This window comes from Taudactylus pleione, unplaced genomic scaffold (assembly GCF_031769625.1).
Source record: "Taudactylus pleione unplaced genomic scaffold, aTauple2 ptg000690l, whole genome shotgun sequence".
Taxonomy (NCBI): domain Eukaryota; kingdom Metazoa; phylum Chordata; class Amphibia; order Anura; family Myobatrachidae; genus Taudactylus; species Taudactylus pleione.
The window spans coordinates 2,478,827-2,502,061 of record NW_028285092.1 but is presented as its reverse complement, the minus strand read 5'-3'; the positions used below and the strand labels follow the sequence as shown (position 1 = coordinate 2,502,061).

Genomic DNA, 23,235 nt, shown 5'->3' with positions numbered 1-23,235 from the left:
AGTGAATCAGGACCTGAGTCCTTTATATGATCATCATTAGATTGGCACCACTTTGTTTTCTCGCAAATGACAACACTCACATTAAGTACCTCTTGGGTTGTGCATATAAAGTTTCTTTACCCACCACTTATTTTACGGAACTGGAAACACCATCTTTTTTCTCATAGGAATTGAAAGCAAGTGTCTTTCTGTGATGGGGGTGGGGCTGTGGTATAATGGGGGTGGGGTCCGTGGAAGGAGGCGGGTTCCTTGTATCTTTTACTGCAAATGCATCTGCAACTTTATGCTAATGCCGTTACAAATCCCTTTCCTGGTGTACATGAAGACTCTCACATTTCCCCAACATCCGTCTTTTTTTGTGCAGCTGATCTTGGGAACACTGGATAACATATTTAAATGTCAGTCTGAAAATGTGAGCTCCAAACTAACAACACTGTACTGTACTCAAGTAGAAATACTGTATTGGTGTTTGCAGACTGGAGGAGGTTAAACAATGCTATACATATTCAAGTTTGTAACAGAATATATTTGAATATTTATCAAATTTCATTGAGTGTATATTTTTTTTAGTTTTAAAAGTAGATCAACCCATTTACAAATATGTCAACTTCTATATCAATCTGTGCCCTACAGTCACTTCCCAGCCAGCCTCTCCCCGCCACCTGCACTTGCACACCTTGCAATGCTTTGCAGGAGGCAAACGCACTCACACAAAAGGAAAAGGGGCAAAGCTTCAGAAGCCAGGTAGACAGGAGGAGGGGAGAGTGATAGGCCGGGAGAGCTCTCTCCTTCATCTGCACAACGGCTGCTCACTCATCCCATTTCTCACCCCCAGAGGTGTCTCACTCTGCGACGGGAGGGAATAATGGAGAGCTCTGGCCCACAGTGCCAACAGCAGCACCTGGCAAGGATCTGTTTTTTACGCTAAGCCAGAGTCACTGACAAGGATATTTAACAAAGTAAGACCCCCTTCCCAGCACTCACCACTAGCACATACGTGGCCAGAAGACCGCACATGTGCAGAGCCGCTTCCGAATTAGCAATCCTTTCACTTCTTACACACCCTGTGGGTGTTTCTTCATACGTCCATAATTTCTTATTGCCATGAATTGTGGTAATTATAAATTATGATTATTGGGTCTAGGACCTAATAATAAATATGCCCCTATGCGGTGTACCCTGTTCAGCTAGCAGTAGCTAGGCAATTGCAGCCACCCTGAAGTCTAAAAGTAGGAGCCGCCACTGTATATGTATCATATTATATATATATATATATATATATATACATACATACAGGGGTGGATTGGGATGGAAAACCAGCCCGGGAAATTTCTGAAGCAGCTCTAAATGGGGGGGTGGAGTCTGTGGAGGAGGCGAGGTCCATCACCCTCCTTCCCTCATACCCCAGTCACATCCTCATTCTCTATCATCCACATTCCCACATACCCCAGCCACAACTCTCCTCCATCATCCTTCTACCCTCATATCCCAGCCACATCCTCTCCTCCATCACACCCCTGCCACATCCTCTCCTCTATCTTCCTCCTTCCCTCAAACCCCAGCCACATCCTCTTCATCATCCTCCTTCCCTCATAGCCCAACCACATCCTCTCCTCTATCTTCCTCCTTCCTTCATAACTCTCCTCCATCATCCACCTTCCCTCACACCCCCACCACATCCTCTCCTCCATCATCCTCCTTCACTCATGGGCCGACCACATCCTCTCCTCCATTATTCTCCTTCCCTCATACCCCAGCCACATCCTCTCCTCCATCTTCCCTTATACCCTGGCCACATCCTTTCCTCTATCATCCACCTTCCCTCACACCCCCACCACATTCTCTCCTCCTTCCCTCATGGGCAGGCCACATCCTCTCCCTCATCATCCTTTTCCCTCACACCCCCACCACATTCTCTCCTCCATCATCTTCCTTCCTTCATGCCCCAGCCACATTCTCTCCATCATCATCCTCCTTCCCTCACAGTGGTGGCTCAGTCAGTGTCAGAGAGCGCTTCTGCAGTCACACTACTCAGTATATGTATGTTGATGTGGCTGATTGTTTTGTAGCTTGATAGTTATTCCAGGTGGAACCAGGTAAGGTTCTTGGATACAGAAGGTTAATTAAGCCACACAAACCAGTATCTTGAAAAAAAGATATCATTTATTACAACAAATAACAAGATATGGAAGAATAATCGTTACTTAGCTTCGGAATATAAGATGGTTACACGATCCAGGAGCCTCCTCTCAGAATAGAGCTGGAACGAACAATATCCTGGCCACCAGCTGCAGTCTCTGGTCCAGGCATAGGGCAGGCCCCTGGCAGCTTCTTTGTTCTTTGCTTATATAGTATCCTACTTGTCATACCCATCTAACTCTTACTAATATGGACATAAACCTACTTCAAACTACTTTATTGGTTAACTACTGATAAGGACTTTCTAAAACTTAACGCAAGCGTACATCGCAGTAGACAACGTCTTGTGGATTTATGGCCTGTCTGCTTCCACATTCCTGTACCATTTCATGCCTAATACACCACCTCATGTCTGATACACACATAAGAACCATGAATAGAAATGGCTGTCAGTAGCCATTTTGCTATCCCAATACAATCCACCCTTGGGCTTATGGTGTGGAAGACATGTATATCATGATCTCATAGGGATCTTGCCTCCTAATTGGCATCAATGTAACAGAATCCATCATGTTACAAGATTTCCCTGCACAAAGAAATAATACCTTGATCCCAAGATACATACATATTATGATCATAATTCCATAAATAAGCATATGCAGTAAACCAGTGAACCAACCCCCTATTTCTTAACAGGGTTGAACCACTGTAACCAACTTTCCTCATAATACTGTTTTAAAGGCCGCACTGCTCTCTTGGTTAACAAATTATGTGGAATCTGCTTGGTATTAACTTGATTCCCATCTGTAAAGAATGTGGTGGGTATCAAACGTCCCAATGTACAATTACCAAATCCCCCATAGGGCAACCATTTGTAGGCTTTTCTCCCACAAAGGTAATACACATCATCTGGAAGAATATGTGGAATATTAGCCACCACAGTGAATGCATTGGCCAAAAGATCTCTGCTCTAATCAGGATCAGGTGTTAATTGTATCATGTCTGGGGTATCACTACAATTACATGTAATGTTTAACAGAGCCCGCCATTCCCTGGCAACATCAACCAATTGAGCTCCTATATCCCGTATTTGAAATATCTTCCTACCCACCATGCACTCAAACATAAACAATCCCCTTTTATATGTGAATACTCTAATAAAACAGTGAATAATACATATGATAATATCAAATATATCAGTTACTTATAAGATAATTATTATCAGTAAAGTTCAGTTCAGTTCAGTTCAATGAAATCTTGAAAAAGTCTTAAGAATATTGGTGAGTGTGGATCCAACCAATATAAGGCACAAGTTCAGTTTTGCACAATACACATAGATGTATGTAATGGTTTTGCTATCAGATCTTATAACTCTTTTGTCCTCCTGGACTCTCTCTCCTGTATAAGAAATCATTCTCAGGTCATCGTCATCTCAGGCACACCTGCGCCGTTCTCTCACCTCCAGCGACGATCCAACCAGCAACCTGTTGGCTTAAACAAATAAACAGTGTGAGATAAACCATAACAACAAAATAAAATAAGCATTTACTTATCCTGCACCTCTCTTACACCTGTCTCTATTCTCTTCCTGCTAAACATTTCTTAACAACCTTATCATAAGTGTTTGTGTCTGTGCACCAGATATCTTACTTTAAAATTCAACCTTTTACCACCCTCCGGTTATCAAAATATATATGTACTGTATACAGCCTGCTCTAAAAACCCAACATTGTGTACATATATATATATATATATATATATATATATATATATATACATTCCTGTTTCCTAAACAACACATCCATTTATTCAATCATACTGATGTCAGTTTTGTGAATGGTATGAAGCATAGAAAACCCAATATACTCCATGTTTCTGTAAAATGGGTGTCTTTGTCTGCTTGAATTTCTTGGACATCCCATAATATCAAAAAGTCAGACTGTCACATATTCAGGAAAGTCTCTTATCTTGTATCACTATGCTTGAGACAACTTCACTCCTGAATGACAGTGTTTTGTAGCTGTTCAATACAGCACTCGTTCTCCATCTTATTGGTGGCAAACGATGAATTCAAACAGCCAGACTTGTGCAGTCATTTCATAGTTAATGAGGCCTTTATCAGTAGTAAGCAAGGTAGGCCACATTTCCAGCTGTTGGCAAACGTAACAGGTTTTTGCAAAGTCTCTGACCATGGTTTGGATATAAGGAATCCCTTTGATTTGAGCTTGCTCAAATGTAGTGTCAGCTCCGTCATGGCTTAACAGTTCTAGCACCATCAGTGCTGTCTTTGCGGTGAATTGCACACCACATTCTGTGCTCAGTTTACTTGTGCACACACCATTGAAGCTGTAGGTGTGTGTATCAGCATGTCCCACGTCGATCTTCCAGCTTTGGACAGCAGCCCTTATAGACTTTGTGTCAAATGTCCATTTCTCAGTGTGAAGACTTACAGGGCATGCAGTCTTGTCAGTGACTTGGAAAACAGTCATAAATGCAACAAGTTCGCTAGCCCCTTCTTCTGTCTGTCGGCTGTCAGCTTGTAAAGATAGCTGCTTTGCTTCAGCAATAATCCACAACAGTCCTATGTGCGTGCAGGTAGCACCATAGTCCATGAACCAATAATGCTCTCTGTCTTGGAAATCTTCCCACCACTGTGGAGCTGTGATCATAAAGAAATCCAGTATGGACAGTTCAAACATTGGTTTAAATTTCACTCGGCCAGCAAGTAGTGCTTTGAGCTCCTTAATTAGCATCAGAGTTTCTGCCGTTGTCGTTAGCAACTGTGTGTCTTTCAGCTGCTTCAAAACCTTTGGCTGGTAAGGCTTTGTAAGGAAATACACAAGGATGCGAATTTCATTACCAAACACAAAATCTGCAACAGTGTGTCTGTACTGCATGTATGCCCCATGTGGTTGGTCAGTGTGTACCCACCAACCCCTCCTTCACAATGAGCAAGTAAACCATGAACATCATTTGCAATGGATGTTTTATCAGAAAACACATCTTGTTCACTTTTTGCATTTTTAAACTCAACAATGACACGCTGATCATGCCATGTAAAAGTAATGTTGCCACAATGGGAGTCTTCAGCCTCAGGGGCATGGTCTTTAACTGCAATCCTGCCTAATTCCCACCCTTTCCTTTGGGCAATGCCCATGTCTCATTGGGCAAGGCAAAAGGCATCATCACCACCCCTTCACTTAGCAACACCCCTTCGAATGGCCATGCAAACACATCTTTTTTTTCAATCAGTTTACAGTGAATGGCAAGCTGGACAGTCCTATTCAATACATGAATACCAACATTCACCTCAACAGTATCACTAACCAATGGCATGTTTTCAGAAACCTCATTTGCATTCAATTTTGCCTCTGATTTCTGGACATATTCTTTGCCTTCATGGATTTCAACATTTTGTTTGATGAAAATTTCTGATTTCACAAAATGCACACAGCTCTGATCAAACACATTTTCTGTAGTGTGAATACATTGTTTAATTTCTGTTTCAAGTTCTTTCTGCGTAACTTCACACACTTCTCTTTGTATTTCAAGCTCACAAATTCTACACTTTCTGTGTGTAATAAATCAGCACTTATTTCTGCGCTAGCTGACATCTCAACTCTTGCTTGTGGGGATTCACTCCCCCTCCCTATGGAATTTCTGGGACAATGTGAATTCAGGCTTACTCTCTCTGTCTGTGAGACAGGCTTTCTTATCATTGCATTCTTCTCAACAGATTTTACACTTCTTTCAGCATATATTGGTCTACGCAAAATGTCACTATTTTTACTTTTATCAATACCAGGCAGTGAAAAACCAACATTATGCTTTTTCCGGAAATCAGACAGCTGAAATCCCAATTAATTTTTCAACATATTTGCATATTTCTTAAAAATCTTAAAATGCATTATTCTTGTTTGTTTCAACAACACAAACACAAAGACAGTAAACAGACAACATACAGATATACTGTGACGTACAGTATACACTCTGTGACTGATGAGGTCACACCTCCCTCATTCACTTATGAGACAGAGGATTTTTTACATGGGTTAGCACAACCCTGCATTTGCACAACACTACGTTTGCACAGCAATGCTAAAACAATTGCCTACACATTCCAAGCAGATTTATGACTATTAACTCTCTCTATCCCACTTTCTGACACCACTTTAATGTTCCCGGTGGAACGAGATAAGGTTCTTGGATACAGAAGGTTAATTAAGCCACACAAACCAGTATCTTGAAAAAAGATATAATTTATTACAACAAATAACAAGATATGGAAGAATAATAGTTACTTAGCTTCGGAATATAAGATGGTTACACAATCCAGGAGCCTCCTCTCAGAATAGAGCTGGAACGAACATTATATCCTGGCCACCAGCTGCAGTCTCTGGTCCAGGCATAGGGCAGGCCCCTGGCAGCTTCTTTGTTCTTTGCTTATATAGTATCCTACTTGTCATACCCATCTAACTCTTACTAATATGGGCATAAACCTACTTCAAACTACTTTATTGGTTAACTACTGATAAGGACTTTCTATAACTTAACGCAAGCGTACATCGCAGTAGACAACGCCTTGTGGATTTATGGCCTGTCTGCTTCCACATTCCTGTACCATTTCATGCGTAATACACCACCTCAAATCTGATACACACATAAGAACATGAATAGAAATGGCTGTCAGTAGCCATTTTGCTATCCCAATACAATAGTCAAATGTATGAACAGCCTCTCTTAAAGTGTATACTTTACTGTATATAACATGGACACGGTGCCAAATTCAGCACAAATGCCATTATAATTACCTTGCAAAGTGACACATTTGTTTCAACTATATGAGTGTGAAACAATGGCTGAGAAGCCTCACAATCACCTTCAACATGTTAATCATATGCACATTTTATTGCTGAATATTAACATGTTGCAAAACCAAAAGGACAGTGTAACATGCAGTATATTTGTGATTGTCACAAAGTATAAATAGGGCCTGTACTTGCATAGTAATCTATAGGTCAGTTGTAGCAGAGCACTGGCTTGAGGTGACATTCTGTTCCTGTTTGAATAAGAGATGACTAGTGTCAGAGGCGCAAGTTTGTAAGAGGCTCATGGAGGCAAAATAGTGGCTGTGCTCCCCAACCAGCATGCACATTCATTCATTACCAACACCCCAGCAGCACCCAGACACTCCCCTCATTCACCAATGACTCACCTTCTTCCTCATTCACCAATGACACCCCAACGGCACCTAATTACCCTCCCACATTCACCAATGCACAGCCCAGACACCCCCTCCTCATTCGCTACCAACACTTCTGCAGCACCCAGACAACCCCCTTTATTCACTATCAACACCCCAGCAGCACCCAGATACCCCCCTCCTACACTACAAACACCCAGACTCCCCCTCCTACACTATCAACACCCATACACCACTTCCTACACTATGTACACCCAGACACTCCCTCCCACACTACCAACACCCAGGCACCCACTCCTACACTATGTACACCCAGGCACCCCCTCATACTATCAACACCCAGGTACCCCATCCCACACTATCAACACCCAGACACCCCCTCCTACACTATCAACACCGACACCCCTTCCTACAATACCAGCACCCAGACACCACCCCTCCTACAATACCAGCACCCCCTCCTACACTACCAGCACCCCAACACCCCCCTCCTACACTAACAGCATCCAGACATCCCCCTCCTACAATACCAGCACCCAGGCACCTCCTTCCCACACTACCAGCACCCAGGCATCCCCCACCCACACTACCAGCACCCAGGCACCCCCACCCACACTACCAGCACCCAGACACCCCCCTCCTACACTAGCAGAACCCAGACATTCCCCTCCTACAATACCAGCACCAAGGCAATCCCCCACCCACACTACCAGCACCCAGGCACCCCCCTCCCACACTAGCAGCACTCAAACACCCAACCCCATACACTACCAGCACCCAGACACACCCAGGCAACCCCCTACTACACTATTAACACCCAGACACCCACCTCATACAACAACATCCAGACACCCAGACCCTTGAACTACCACTAACCGCCTGTTGCTGCATTGTGGTCTTCTGATTACAGTGCACTGCTAGCCTGCTTCAAGGTGCTCACTGGTCACAGCTCCCAGTCTTCCACCTCTCCGTAAAAGGCAGAGGAAGTAGGTCCTGACTCCTGCCTTGTGTGTGTAAGAGGTGGGTGGAGGAGGAGCCGATAATGTAGGGACATCCACTTCAGCTTGTCCACACAGTGTTCCAGCTGCTGCTCCTCATAAGCTCGTGGCCCGCAGCCCCTCCCCATCTTCCCCTGCAGCCTGCGCGGCCGGTCAGCGTGTGTGGGGTAGTAACACTGGTGCACCAGGCGCAGCTGCAGACCGCTTGGTGTCACTGACCACGGCACAGCCATGCACAGCTAGTCTCGTGTTGCACTCAGCGCGGCCGTGGCTCTGACAGAGAGGGCCACCGCCGATCGGATCTCTGCAGTCACTGCAAATCCAATCGGCGGCGGGCGGCCCCGTCAGAGAGGTTTCTCCCATTTAATCCAGTAAGAGAGGGGTCCGGCCCAGCGGGAAAGCTCCCGATGTCCCGGTGGCCCAATCCGCCCATGTGTGTGTGTGTGTGTGTGTGTGTATATATAAAGAGATCAGATTGGTAACTGTTATTGGCCGGTGGAAATATAATTAATTCTGTTTTAGAAATATTAAGTTTCAGGTAGCGAGATGACATCCAAGATGAAATGGCAGAAATACATTCAGTGACACGGACCAATACAGATGGTGATAAATCTGGAGAGGATAGGTAGATTTGAGTATCATCCGCATACAGATGGTACTGAAATCCAAAAGAGCGGATTAGTTTGCCAAGAGAGGTGGTATAGATTGAGAATAGCAAAGGACCTAAGACAGAGCCTTGCGGTACTCCAACTGATAGAGGTAGCGAAGAGGAGGCAGAATCAGAAAAACGAACAGAAAAAGAGCGATCAGATAGGTAGGAAGAGAACCAAGAAAGGGCTGTGTCCTTAAGACCTAGGGATTGTAATGTTTGTACGAGAAGAGAGTGGTCAACAGTGTCAAAAGCAGCAGAGAGATCTAGTAGAATTAGAAGTGAGTAATGGCCTTTAGCCTTGGCAGTGACCAAATCATTTACTACCTTAGTCAGTGCTGTCCCTGTGGAGTGCTGGGAACGGAAGCCAGACTGAAGTGGGTCCAATAAGTTGTGGGTGTTAAGAAAGTGTGTGAGGCGGGTGTAGACAAGTCTCTCCAATAAGCTATAAGGGGAGACACTCACAGAAAACTTCCTGTACAGACGTGGCCAAAAGTTTTGAGATGTTACTATGGTATACTGAAGTAAAATTATAAGTATTTCATGAGTATCAAAGGCTTTTACTGACAATTACATTAAAGTAAAGCAATTACAGTAAAGCATCCTGAGACTATTCACGCGTGGAGTTGCTTCTCATCCAATCTTGCCTAAGAACACAGCCGAGAATAAAGAATGGTACCAAAACATCCTCCAAGAGAAACTTCTCCCAACCATCCAAGAACAGTTTGTTGACGAACAATGCCTTTTCCAGCATGATTGAGCACCTTGCCATAAGGTAAAAGTGATAACTAAGTGGCTCGTGGAACAAAACATTGAAATTTTGGGTTCATGGCCTTGTGGTCAATCCTCAAGAGGCGGGTGGACAAACAAAAACCCACAAATTCTGACAAACTCCAAGCATTGATTAGGCAAGAATGGGTGGCCATCAGTCAGTATGTGGCCCAGAAGTTGATTGACAACATGCCAGGGCAAATTGCAGAGGTCCTGAAAAAGATGGGTCAACACTGCAAATATTGACTCTCTGCATAAACTGAATGTAATTGTCAATAAAAGCTTTTGACATTTATGAAATGCTTGTATTTTACTTCAGTATACACAGAAGCAGCAAACTTTGTGAAAAGCAATACTTGTGTCATTCTCAAAACTTTTGGCCACGGCTGTACAACTGGTAACTCAGGAGAAGATTGGGCAGATTAGAATTAGAATTTGCAGAGTGAGCCATCACTGAGGGAGCCCCCCAATGTGACCCCCATAGAAACCTTCACCCCAACAAGTGACACTTCTTTGGACTACTGCTACCTGGTAGTGTAGTTGATGGAGGTTTTCTATCGGCTGTCTATACAGCCAGCTATTTCCGGGGCAGCGGTGTGTGACTGAAGTGTTCATGGTGAGCAAGACTCCTGGCCCGGGAACACACGCGGCTTAGAGGAGGTCCTGTATTTATGTAGTCCACTGTACTTTATGCTAAATGCTCACAATGTTCAGTGGGCCACCTGCCGCTGGTGTTAGGCAGAGGGCCAGTCACAATTGTCTTGTGGGCAGTATTTTTCACACCGATACACCAGAGGCATATGTTTATACCAGACGCCAGGAGGTGAAATAGATGGTGATAACCCCACCTACTATCCCCCCTTTGCTTTCACCACCAACACCCCAGCAGCACCCAAACACACTCCACTCATTCACCAAAACCGCTGCAGCACCCAGACATCTCCCCCTTAATCACCTTCAACACTCCAGCAGTACCCATCCCCCCACTCATTTACCACTTACACTTCAACAGCACCCAGATATGCCCCCCCATTTTCTACTAGTACCCTAGCAGTACTCTGACAACCTCCTTCTTCACTACCAACAGTCCTTCAGCTCCACCGCTCATCATTCTGTCCCAACACTGCAGCAGTACTCAAATATATCTTCCTCATTTACTACCAACACCATTGCAGCACTCATTCTCCTCATTCACATTTAACATTTTAAACCCCCTCCCCAATGACGGAGCTGATCCATGGTGTTCCACAATAGCCCAGAACAGACTAGGGAGCGGGTCCTGCTGCATGTGTGAGGGGTAGGAGCTGACAGAGGAGGTAGGGGCCATGCCTACACTCCAATATGTGTGCCATGAACATATGAGCAGCGCTGCCTCGCTCCTGGAGGTTTGGTATGGAGTATGTAAAGCCACATAAAGTGGAACTAGAGGCAATGGAGGCGGTAGGGGCACCTCTTCGGAACTGGCACCCGGAGGTGATCGCTTCCATTGTATTTAGTACTTTCGCCTCAGCCCTATACTATACATTGAGCTTCTGCAGAAGCGCCGAACACTGCCTGATCGGAGCTGAGCTCTGATCGTAGCAGTTATTAATCAGCCCGGTGTGGGGAAGAGGGAGCGAGTGCTGATGTGCCACTGAGGAGAGCATGGGGCATAGCCATGTGCCAGCCCAGCTGGAGCTGTCACATACTTCCCGTAGCATAATCCATTACTGTACTGCTCTCGCATTGCCTTCCTCTTGCCTATAGACTAAAAAATAGAACTAGGACCTGCCAAACTACTGTAGTGCCTTCATTCTTCCTTAGGCCCTTGCCCAATTAGTGTTTTAAATGCTCAATTAATGATAAATAAATAACTGCTGTTTACTTTTTAATACAACTGCAGTTTCTAGGTCTGTTTGGAGTTTGTATATTTTCACTGTGCTTGTGTGAGTTTCCTCTGGGTATTCCACATACTGTACTACTCTCTCGGAAGGGTGGGAGACTCAAGATTTTTGGGTAGTCCCACGGAAAAGTAGCTGGAGCTCCTGCATGGGGAGATAACACTAGGAATCGCAGGGCTGTTTGTTATGCAAATCGCATAATTTTAACCCCGTCCCATCCCCACGATTGGCTGCATTTTGATACAACAATCTTACCCCGAGAGTTGTCATCTCCCGTAAAAGGAGAATGGAGAAGTAGGCAAGTATGGTACTCCAAAAATATACTGGTAGATTAATTGGCTGACAAAAATATAGATGTGTGTATATATATATATATATATATATATATATATATATATAGTATATCCTTGTGTGTTTGTACATGTGGTAGGGAATATTGATTGTAAATAAGTGTTACTGAATATGTGTGAGTTATATAAATGACTGGTAATAAATAATAAAATATGCAAATGCATGTAAAAATAATGCCCATGTATTTACACATTTGTGCGCATACTTGAGTCTGTGTACCTGATTCTGAGTCAGACTCAAGTCCAAATGCGGATGGCTATATGCAAACATTGCATGTGCAGTATAAAGCAATCAAGACTGCACATGGGCTGTTACATGCATACTCACATGGACAGAGTTTAATGCGTTTACTGATCGCAAAGTGCGGTTGCACAGAACTGATCTGCTTTGTGGGAATGTAGGCAGACTTCCATTCTTGCTTGCCTGTTTCAGGCGGATCCCTTGTACCCTGCATGAAGTGGGTGTTAATTCTCCATCCGCATGAAGATAGACAGATACTCACATTAGCATAATGCAGCAGGCGGGCTGCCAAAGATGAATGGAATAGTGCCTGCAGATGTGTTCGACAGAGTTTTTTCATTGCAACTAATTTTTTGGACAGTGCCTGCTCCTTTTTATTGTGTTTGAAATATGGCACATCAACACTTCAAAAAATGTATAGATTTCTGTGACTGCACATTTTTTTTTACTTTCGGGCTTAACAAGAGCGATTACACTAGTATTGTGCTGTATTTTTATACATTCATTCGTGTGTGTGTGTGTGTGTGTGTGTGTGTGTGTGTGTGTGTGTGTGTGTGTGTGTTAAGGATACTGAATTTAAACCTCTATACGCTCCTGCCTATACTTTCTAAAATCTGCCTATACCTAATAAAATTTACGCTATTTGCGTACGCAGTCATACAGTAAAATAAAAGCCTTCAGACCTTGAAAATGTGTCTCCAAAGCACAAAGTATATTATTCAACATAAAAACAGTAGGTTACACGCTGTGATCTAAAGACAATTTAGCGCGCACTGGGACCAGTTACCGGCATCCATAAGTAAACCTCCATCAATAGCATCAGCATGAAGACTCCAGATTGGAGTCTGTAAGCACCTTTATACCCTTACAGGGATAAGCAATACAATAGAAAAGTTTGGCATTGTTTCATTGGTTCCCAGTGTGGGTGCATCTGTTACAGGATATTTAACAGGTTGATTCAAATGGACACAGGTCAGCCTCCGACAGCCTATTGTCTCCTCTATTTCCCCTGCATGCAAATCTAAGCTGTTAATTTTACAAAGTACATTTTAGTGTTTTAACTCTCTACTGTTCATAAGTTGAGAATGCAGGTTGCGATCTTCTCACCGATGATACCGGAAAGCTGCTGAGAAAGAGTCGATCAGTACAACACCAAACACTGTTTGCTTATCATGTACTAAACCTTAGATACCAAATAATCTTTTATTTCACAACATTAGCAATAAATGAATAAACCCTGGATATTACACTTTGAAGCTATGGAACCTTTTACGTGAGAGTGCAGTGTGTAAGTATTATGGGTTTGGGAAAAGACGCTAGTTAACTTGTGGCAGATGCGTAAGCATGAAGCTAATAAACAGCGTTCACATGCAGGATATCATGCATTCGCTAATGTGCGGTATGTTAACAGCGCAACTGTGCGTAATGTGCGGTGTTTATGCATATGAGTCTATTTATGATGGATTTAATATATATATATATACACACATATATATCATCCCTTACTAACATTTTTAAACTGCAATGCAATGTGTTATGGGCAGTGAGCTTCACTCTCAAACAGGGTGGAGACCCCCTGCCGATTGCTGGTGCCATCCTGTCTGACAGTGAGTTTAAAAGTTTTCTTCTGCCTAATTAGGATACCTGTGTCAGTTCTTTTCAAGCAGATTTCTTACCATTGTTCATTCAGTCAAATTCAAGTGTCTGGGCAATATTACAATTGCCACAGCTACATCTGTCCACATGTGGGGTCTCTCCATTTACATGCAAAAACAGCCACAGTTCCTGGTGTATTGTATTTTCTAATTACTTTTCTCAGGAAGCTGTTTTTTTTCTAGTCGTTTTGGTATTTTTCTATGCAAGGTTGTCCCCAGAATGGGCTTGTCATGGCTTCTAAAAGGATTACCAAAAACATTGCCATCTGTACTTAGCTCGTGAATTGTAACTTAAAATGGACGGCCATTCGCAAAATGGCGTCGTGCAGATTCTTATTTTTAAGATGGAGTCTGGTTTCCATTCGCAAGATGGCGTCGCTCCAAGCTAATTTTACACTGATTCTGTCTCAGCCACTAAACCAGCTTCGACAGTGTATATACAGTATATTTATAATAAATATTGTAGCACGGGGTGTTGAAATGAGGATTGCAGACAGGCAGGTACTTGGTAAAGTGATGGCCTTTAATGGCAGCAAACACTGCACCTTAGCATACGTGAGCAAAAGCCTGGGTACAAACAGATACTATAAATATTGAATCCACTTGTAACTTTAGATGATTATGGATACCTTTTTTCATAGAAAGAAAAGCACGGCTCTTGTTTTCCATGCTTTCACTATAATTTTTGCTTAGGAGTTCTGTCTCTTATCTGCATCAACTTTTAATAAACCTATACTACCACACCCATATAAGACCTTGGATATCACTGAGTTAATTCCACTATATGGGAAAGAGGACTGGGTAGGTGAAGACCGGGTGCAAATTCTAGTAGTTTAGAGAGACGCTGAATGCATACATTACAGCAATAACGTGTATTAAATGCCCCCTAATAATACCATCGATACAACTGACATATAAACACCATGCTAGGACTTATAGGATGAGATTCAATTATGAATTGAACACGAGTTATCCAGCAGCAAAATTTTGCTCATTTATGCTTGCACCCTATAGTATGCGCTAATTGAATTCCCTTACGATGTTAATTTGTCAAAATTAGATGGGATTTAGGCCACAGCAGATGTCGTTATGTTTTGTAATATTGTCTTTTCATACAGTACACATACTGAATGCTTCTTTTCTGCCTGGGAGAGTTATAGCAATACCCTTTCTGTGTCCACTAAGACCCAAATCAGAAATTGTCTTCAACATACAGTAGTACCGGGTACAAACTCAGAATGGTATCTTTGAATCCCATATTTTCAATTTCTTCCTACATCTGCAGCTTATCACTTTTAGGAGTCTTTTAATTATTTCTTAATCTCTACAAAAGCAGGTGAAATGAACAAGTTATCGGGCCATTCATCAAGAAGGTGTAGTAGGCGATATCACAGATATCTCCTGCTTACCTTCCTCTGGCGGAATTGCTCGCTGTCATCATACACTATTATGGGGAATTCATCAAGCTCAGAAAATACAATATTTTCTGAGCTTGAGTGCGGGCGCATTTGCCATCTTCAGATTACAAGTGCTCATGCTCCGTGCTCGCAACCTGCTCCTTCCCTATGGGAAGGAGTACCGGGTTGCGAAGAGGGAACCTTTTGGATCCCTCCGTCCCTGTCCGGCTTCTTCCGCCGGACTTCAGGGCCCTTGTGCACATGCGTGACTTGTAGGTATATAATTATTTGGCTCTCAACAAAAAAAATTAACCCTAGTGTGTATGTGTGTAAGCATGTGGTAGGGAATATGAATTGTAAGCTCCACTGAGGCAGGGACTGATGTGCGTGGCCAAATATTCTCTGTAAAGCGCTGCGGAATATGTGCGCTATATAAATAACTGGTAATAATAAAATAAAACATGCAAGACTACACCAACATCTTTTCACTTGTCTCAAAATATCTCCGAACTGGACCCCTCTGCGCCAGATTTTCTTCTATCATCCAGATCACACAGATGAGTCGGGGCCACCAGCACCAGGGAGAAGAGCAATACCTGGATGCTTTGGGCAGCTGACATCTACATGACAGCTTGTTAACCAGTAAAAATTAATTAGTGCCAAACAATGGTCCACACTCATAATCCCGTTTCTATAGGTAATGCTTGCATAAAGGCTGCACATGTCCATGACTGACAATTGGGGGCACCAAGAGGGAGGAAGTGCATAGTTGCCTACCCTCACACATCCTCCGGGAGAGTCCCATTTCAACCTCTTTTCTCCCAATGCCCAGGTCATGAGGGAAGCGGCACGCATTATGTCCTGGGCTGAAAAGCATCTTCTGACTATGGCCTGTATTCAATTTGAGGCGAAAAGTCCAGACTTTTCGCCTGCTGGACTTTTCACCTCCTTCGCCCGTTTTCCAGGTGGAAAAGTATCACGCGCGTGCTCGCTATTCCCCGTATTCAATTCCAAAGTAGGCGAAATCGGGAATAGGCGAGACTTGGATCGGCAAAAAAATACGGGAGTTTTCGGGAAATAATTGTAGGATCCCACTAAAGATGTCAAGACCTCGGGGATCACTGTGGGTACCCCCGTTTTTGCCTGCAGAAGAAAGTCTGCTTTTTAAATAGATGCGGCAGGTGGTTGCGGAAGAGCACTTAGGGGTTTTTTTATTCATTTTTAAAAGTGGTCCCATCAAATTTGGGGTACGTGAAAATGGGGGTAAGCATATTTTTAAGTCCCTAAAAGTAATTTTTAGGGATGTGCAGGCTCTGATAGGTTTGAATTTGCACGCCGAGTTCGGATTTTTCCGTCCAAAAAACGGGACTCAGAAAGAGGCAAAACGTCATCTTGCATGGGCAAACATCATCATTCCAGTCCTATTAATAGGCGAAACTTTTTCGCCTATTACATTGCATTGACTTTCTGCCTAGGCGAAAAGTCTTCCAAATTGAATGCAGAGTAAACTCAAAACAGGCGAAAATGACGTCATCAGCGAAAAAGTATCGCGGAAACAGACTTTTCGCCTCAAAATGAATACAGCCCTAAATTGGTAGTTTGCATCCCCGGCATGGGAAACGGAGTGGCAGATTATCTTAGGTGCCAGGATGTCCACGTGGGGGAGTGGTCCCTTCCATCTGCCAGCATCTGGTGGAGCAGTGGGGACACCCCGAAATTGACCTGATGGCCTCCAGACAGGACAACAAGGTCAACAAGTATGGTTCTCTTACTCGAGATCCAGCAGCTTACCTTGCAGATGTCCTGTCCACTCCATGGATCTTTGGGATGGTCTATTTCTTTCCTCCCACCACTCTCACTCCACAAGTCCTTCACAAGCTCCGGGAGGAACATGTTTTGGAAATTCTGGTAGCTCCCTGTTGGTCTTGTTGCTCCCGTTACACAGATTTTCTTCGAATGTTGGTGGCCACCCCCTTGGTGGGTACATCTTAGTCCAGACCTTCTCAGTCAAGGTCCTTTTCATTAACAAAATTTACAATCTCTGGCTTAGAGAGCATGGCTATTGAGACAACCAAACTGAAGGTGAGGGGATTCTCAGATGCAATTGTCCGGACCATGCTCATAGCCAGGAAAACGTCGTCGGCTAGGATTTTTACTACAGGGTATGGAAAGCCTATTTCACTTGGTGCGAACAACAGGTGTTTTCCCCTTCAGTGTTCTGCCATGCCAGCGGTCCGGGTGGAACCACACTGTAATTGATGTAATTGGCGGGCGCCACCTGGTGACGGCTAGGGGCTGCGCCGTGTGGTGACGCATACCCTTGTGATGCCGGAAGCCAGGTGCGCATGCTGATCGGGCGGGGAAGAGTGATTGGGGAATGGTGTAAGGTATTTAAATGTTTGTTTGTCATTTGATGTATTGTATTGTCTTGAGAAAGGAGTTCCGTCCTCTGAAACGTTGACCTATTAAATTAAATTTTTTCTACTCAATTGGAAGTCTCTGAGTGCTATCCTGAATCGCATCTGTAGTTGGAGGTTGCTTCTGCTTAACCTACAGGAGGGCACCGGAGCCAGTAACGTGCTGGAGCACTGCCATCTGAGTGCCGGTCCATTGGATTATTTATGGTGGTACCACTGGACTTTAAGTGAGTACACAGGACATGGCACCAGGCTATTTAACACATCTACATTGATGTCAATTCTATCCCATTTCAACCCATTTATGCGTTTGGACTGAAGGGATTTTCTTCATCAAGTATTTTCATATTGCTAATGACTGTTTGTTTTTTTCCAGTGCCAGCTTTTTTTTTTTTTGTCTGGTGCTTATATGTCACCATATTCAGAGTGATATAGTTTGGTGGACACATTTGTTTGATAAAGATGTCTACTACTGATATGGAGGCTACAGAGCATGTGATGCAGTTTTCTCAGTTGGACACAGGAGAATCATTTAGCTTTTCAGATACTGAGGCTGTTAGTATCCTGCACAAGGAGCACCTTTTAGACCATGATTTGCTCACCATCACTCGCAGATCTACATAGAGACTTATTTAAGCTAAAAAAGTGTGAACAAGGGCCCTCATTCAGAGCCGTACGCTCTGAGCAGAGAGCGCACGCTCTGAATGAGGGCCGCCCTCCATAATTATGGAGCGTCCTCCTGGACGCTCGTATAGCTGTGGGTCACCACCCACAGCCTATACGAGCGTGCAGTTTGATGGCCGCGATGGTCGCGACCATCGCCACTGCGAGCCGGAGCCTGCGGTTGAGGTTTTCAACCACAAGGCCCGGAGTGATTTTGGCTCTATCAGAGCCAAAATCACTCCCACTGACATCACTAGTGAAGTCAGTGGGCCGGCTTCTGACGGTAGGCGTTCCCTTGGGAACGCCCCCGTCAGGGAGGCACGCCCACCGAAGGGGGCGTGCTGTCAATCAACATCGACAGCGCGCCCCCTTTGATCAGACGCAACGAGCGAAGGAAAGTCCTTCGCTCGTCGCGTCTGGCGCATGCTCACGACGGAGCTCCCTCCGTCGTGCGCATGCTCAGTGCAGACCATTGACCCACTTGCGAGCGGACAGCCGCTTGCGAGTGGGTCTGAATCAGGCCCAAGATTTTTTATACTATGCCATCACATTATCAGATTATTATAAAGAGAAACATATTCCCCGTGGTTTCCGCATTCATAATATGCCCACCATTGGTCGACATAGTATTCCATTTTGTAAAAAATGGATAGGCATTTTGAATAAATGTTCCATGGACCGGATCCTGCTGGTGATAGATGAGTCCAATCGTGAACTCAATCTCGCTAGAGATAAGATAAATATTTTTGAGGATAAACATTCAGTAACGTTTACTGAGGACAGCACGACTAACTGGTGCAGTAAAATGCAACAACAGGTTGACCAATATCGACTTGAGCTAATTCAATATAAAAAACAAAAATGGGACAAAGTGAAACAAGATTATGAGCAGCATAGGGTGTATGGCTGGCTGAGCAGTGGCACTAATTCTAATGCATTTGCTTTTTCTAAGAGACGTAGACCTGCTACTGCATATACAACCCAGTCCAGCACCTCTGCGAGGGTAATAAATTCATCCCTTTAGGGGTAGACACCCGAGCCTGGCCAGCAGATTCCAGACCAACCCCACGAGAAGGGGCGGGCAGACCAAGAGGAAGAACAAGCTCCAAACTCCCGAGGGGCAGAAGGATGTGATCTTTAATTTGTAATCTACCCCGCTTAGTAACGATTAAATTTTGGTTCTAAGCAAGGGACTTTCTTTCGTTCCCACGAACTATCATGATAAGTTCCAGTGGAAAACTGACTCTTTCAAGTTACAGCGCACTTTAAAATTGTGTGAGTTTTTTGATAAAAAAGATATTCCTGTGCATAATCCTGATTAGTCTAGTTCAATCTCTGTTCCATCCCAAGTGCGCAAGATTGCCCCCGTTCTCAGTTTGAACCACAGACACATAATCCATCCATTAAAACCTTTACGAGACTGTTAGAACAGAGGGCCTGATTCAGACCCGGTCGCAAGCGCTGAGCGCTCGTTACCGGGTCGATATTTGCCCACTGGGCATGCGCACGGCGGAGCCGGCTCCGTCGTGCGTATGCGCGAGACCAGGTTAGCGATGGGTGCTCCGTCGCTCCGGGTCTCGCACCAAAGTGGGCGAGCTGTCGATGGTGATTGACAGCTCATCCCGTTTGGTAGGCGTGGCCGGGGGGTGGCTTCACAAACGGAGGCGTTTCCAAGCGAACGCCTGCTGTTTGTGGGCGGCCACAATGACATCACAAGTGATGTCAGTGGGAGAGCTTCCGGCTCTATTAGAGCTAGAAGCTCTCTGGGGCTTGCGGCCACGAGACCCTGCCACAAGGGTCTCGTCGCAAGCCCGATAGTCTTGACCATCGCGACCAATATCCTGGCCGCTCGCAATAGCTGTGGGTGGTCACCCACAGCTATGCGAGCGGCCAGGAGGCCGCACAAAATCAGGGCCAGAGTACTGAAGAAATCACGAACACTGTTTGTCCTAATCTTAACAAACAGGAACATCAAGCCCTTATGTCTTTAAGCAGGAGAAGGGATATAATTATTTGTGGAGCCGACAAGGGTGGTTCCATTGTGGTATTGGATTTATGTGATTATCGGAAGGAATGCACTAGGTTGCTGTCTGACACCTCTACTTATGACCTATTACCTTCAGATCCTACCTTTGTCTTTAAACAAGAGTTGGATAAAATTTTGACTTGACTCTGTTGCTAGAGGTTTGTTGTCTTCAGATCTGGCTAATGCTTTGAGTGTGGAATTCTAGATGGTACCGGTGTTTTACACTATTCCTAAGATCCACAAAAATGAACAGAGTCCCCCAGGCAGACCTATCATCTCTGCCCTTGGGTCTCTGGGCCATCCTATTGCTGTCTATCTTGATACACTGTTACATGCATTCAAAATTTACACACATATCTTAAGGATACGTCAGCATTGTTACAAAAGCTATTACATTTCACTGTGTTACCTAACAATTGTTTTCTTTGTAGTGTAGTGTATCTGTATACCACACAGGGAGGGACTTGCGGAAGTAAAAAATTTGATCACTAGCAATGAGTTCTATCAGGGAGCTCATGTCAGTGTGTTTATGAGGCTTTTGGAATACATTTTAATGCACAATTATTTTCTTTATGATGGGCATTTCTTCTTACAGCTTTCTGGGTGTGCGATGCAGTCCTGTGTGGCCCCATCGTACGCTAATGCATATATGTACAGTGTCGAGCAGAGCTTGTTCTTTGATAGTCCTGATGTTCATCTTTATATCTGTCTATATTTGTGTTATATGATGATATTCTTATTTTTTGGACAGGCCCTGAGCTATCATTTCATGACCTAATTCTGAGGCATAATGCTTCAGGAGCCCCGGCTAAATTAACGTATGGCATTGACACTAAAGAGGTGACCTTTTTGGATGTAAAAATTACTTCTAATTTGGGTTTGTTACAGACATCTTTGTTTGTTAAACCCACCAATTGCAATACCATCCTGGCTTAGACACAACAGTTTCCATCCGGTGGCTACTCTCTAGAGCTTACCTTATTCTCAAATGCTCAGGGTATGCAGAATTTCTAGTAACCCTAATGATAGAGATGAGAAACTGGAAGCGATGGCTCAAAAATTCATGGTAAGAGGTTACCCTTTGTCGGAGTTAGTGCAAGCTAAACAGAAAGCCTTGAGTATTGCACGGAGAGAGTTGCTACAACCGGCTATTAAGCCTGTGGATTCTAAAATCATTACATGGGTTAACAGGCTTAGCACAAGTAGCAATATTAGTAGTAGGAAAGCTAAACAATTATGGCCTGTTATTCAAACCGATCCTGAGTTGCCATCTTTGGCTAACTCTAGGATTCGTCCATGTTATACTAGGGGCCGCAACCTTGGTGATTTTCTTGTTAAAGACCGACATCACGGGATTTTCACGATCTGTGCCCACTCATTTTTTGCAACACAAATATGGTTACTTTAAGTGTATTGGTTGTTTAACCTGCAGGTATATGGTAGTGGGGGACATTTTCCTCCGGGAAATTCTAAATTTAAGGCAGGAAATTCTAAATGTATCACTCTCTCACGTGTAGTTCCAAATTTGTTGTCTATCTTCTGTCTTGCCCATGTGGGTTACACTATGTGGGCAAGACAGAGAGACAGTTTAAGGAGCGTATGGCGCAACATTGTTCTGCCATCAGGGCGGCCATCTCCATGGGTGGTAGTGAACAGCAAGTGGCCCATCCTTTCGCCCTGGCTCAACATGGGGTGGCTATATTACGCTACCGCTTGATTGACCATGTACCTGTCTCATTGCGGGGTGGCAACAGACCTAAACGTCTGTTGCAGTTGGAGTCTAAATGGATTTTCCTATTGGACACTTTGGGCCCAAAGGGTCTCAATGGGCCTTACCTGTTTTTTATTAAAAAAAAAATATATATATATTTTTTTGCCTTCTTTATTGGTATTATTAGTTCAGGGCAGCCACTTGCATCCTGAACGGCTGCCTCCTTGTCGATCGTTAAGCTGTGGGTTAACACCCACAGCTCTAACAACCGACATGGGTGATGGTCGCGATGGTCAAGACCATCATGATCATTGGGGCTTACGACCAGACCCTAGGGTAAGGTCTGGGCACTCGTAAGCCCCAGGGAGCTTCCTGCTCTGTCGAGCAGGAAGTTCCCCACTGACATCAGCAATGATGTCAGTGGGGCGCCCCAAAACGGCAAGCGTTCCAACTGAAACGCCTCCGTTTGGCCGCCCAGCAAACGGAGTGAGCTGTCACTCAACATCGACAGCTCGCCCCGTCTGCTACTAGACCCCTAACGACGAAGCGCCCGTCGTTAGCTGGGTCTCGCGCATGCGCACGACAGAGCCGGCTCCGAAGTGCGCATGCGCTGTGGGGCAACATCGAGTCGGTTGTGAGCGCTCAGCGCTCACGACCGACTCTGAATGAGCTCCTATATGTGATGTATAATTATTGAAGGCATAGAAATAAGAGTCTCTTGCTGTCTACCAACATCATTCCTTTGGTTTAGAATGCATTTTTAAGTGTTATACGGCATGCAATAGTCAGACTCATTATGGAGAAGAGAGGAACCTGCTAATAAGACTACTAGGATTTATCCATGCTGTTGACAAAATAGACTGGGATGAATATACATTGGATGTCCTGAGAAATATGAATTACTCTTAAACGAAAATAATATACTTTTTCTTGCTGATAAATGGAAATTCCTGACATGCAATAATTGAAATATACTACTCGCTTATAAGGAATTGTCAAATTGAGAGAAAAAAAGAGACAAAATATTTTCACCTGCTTAATATTGAACATTATATGCTCCATGTATGAATATGGTTACAAGTATGCTAAAAAATCTTTATCCTGACTATAACGTATTCATATTTTTAGAGTGATT

At 44.0% G+C, this 23,235-nt stretch overlaps 1 protein-coding gene across 2 annotated transcripts in view; it reads left to right on the top strand.

Annotated features, from left to right (window-relative positions):
* Positions 1-23,235, top strand: part of PGAP1 (post-GPI attachment to proteins inositol deacylase 1) — a 707,270-nt gene that overhangs the window by 593,174 nt on the left and 90,861 nt on the right. The gene's annotated exons all lie outside the window — the stretch shown is intronic.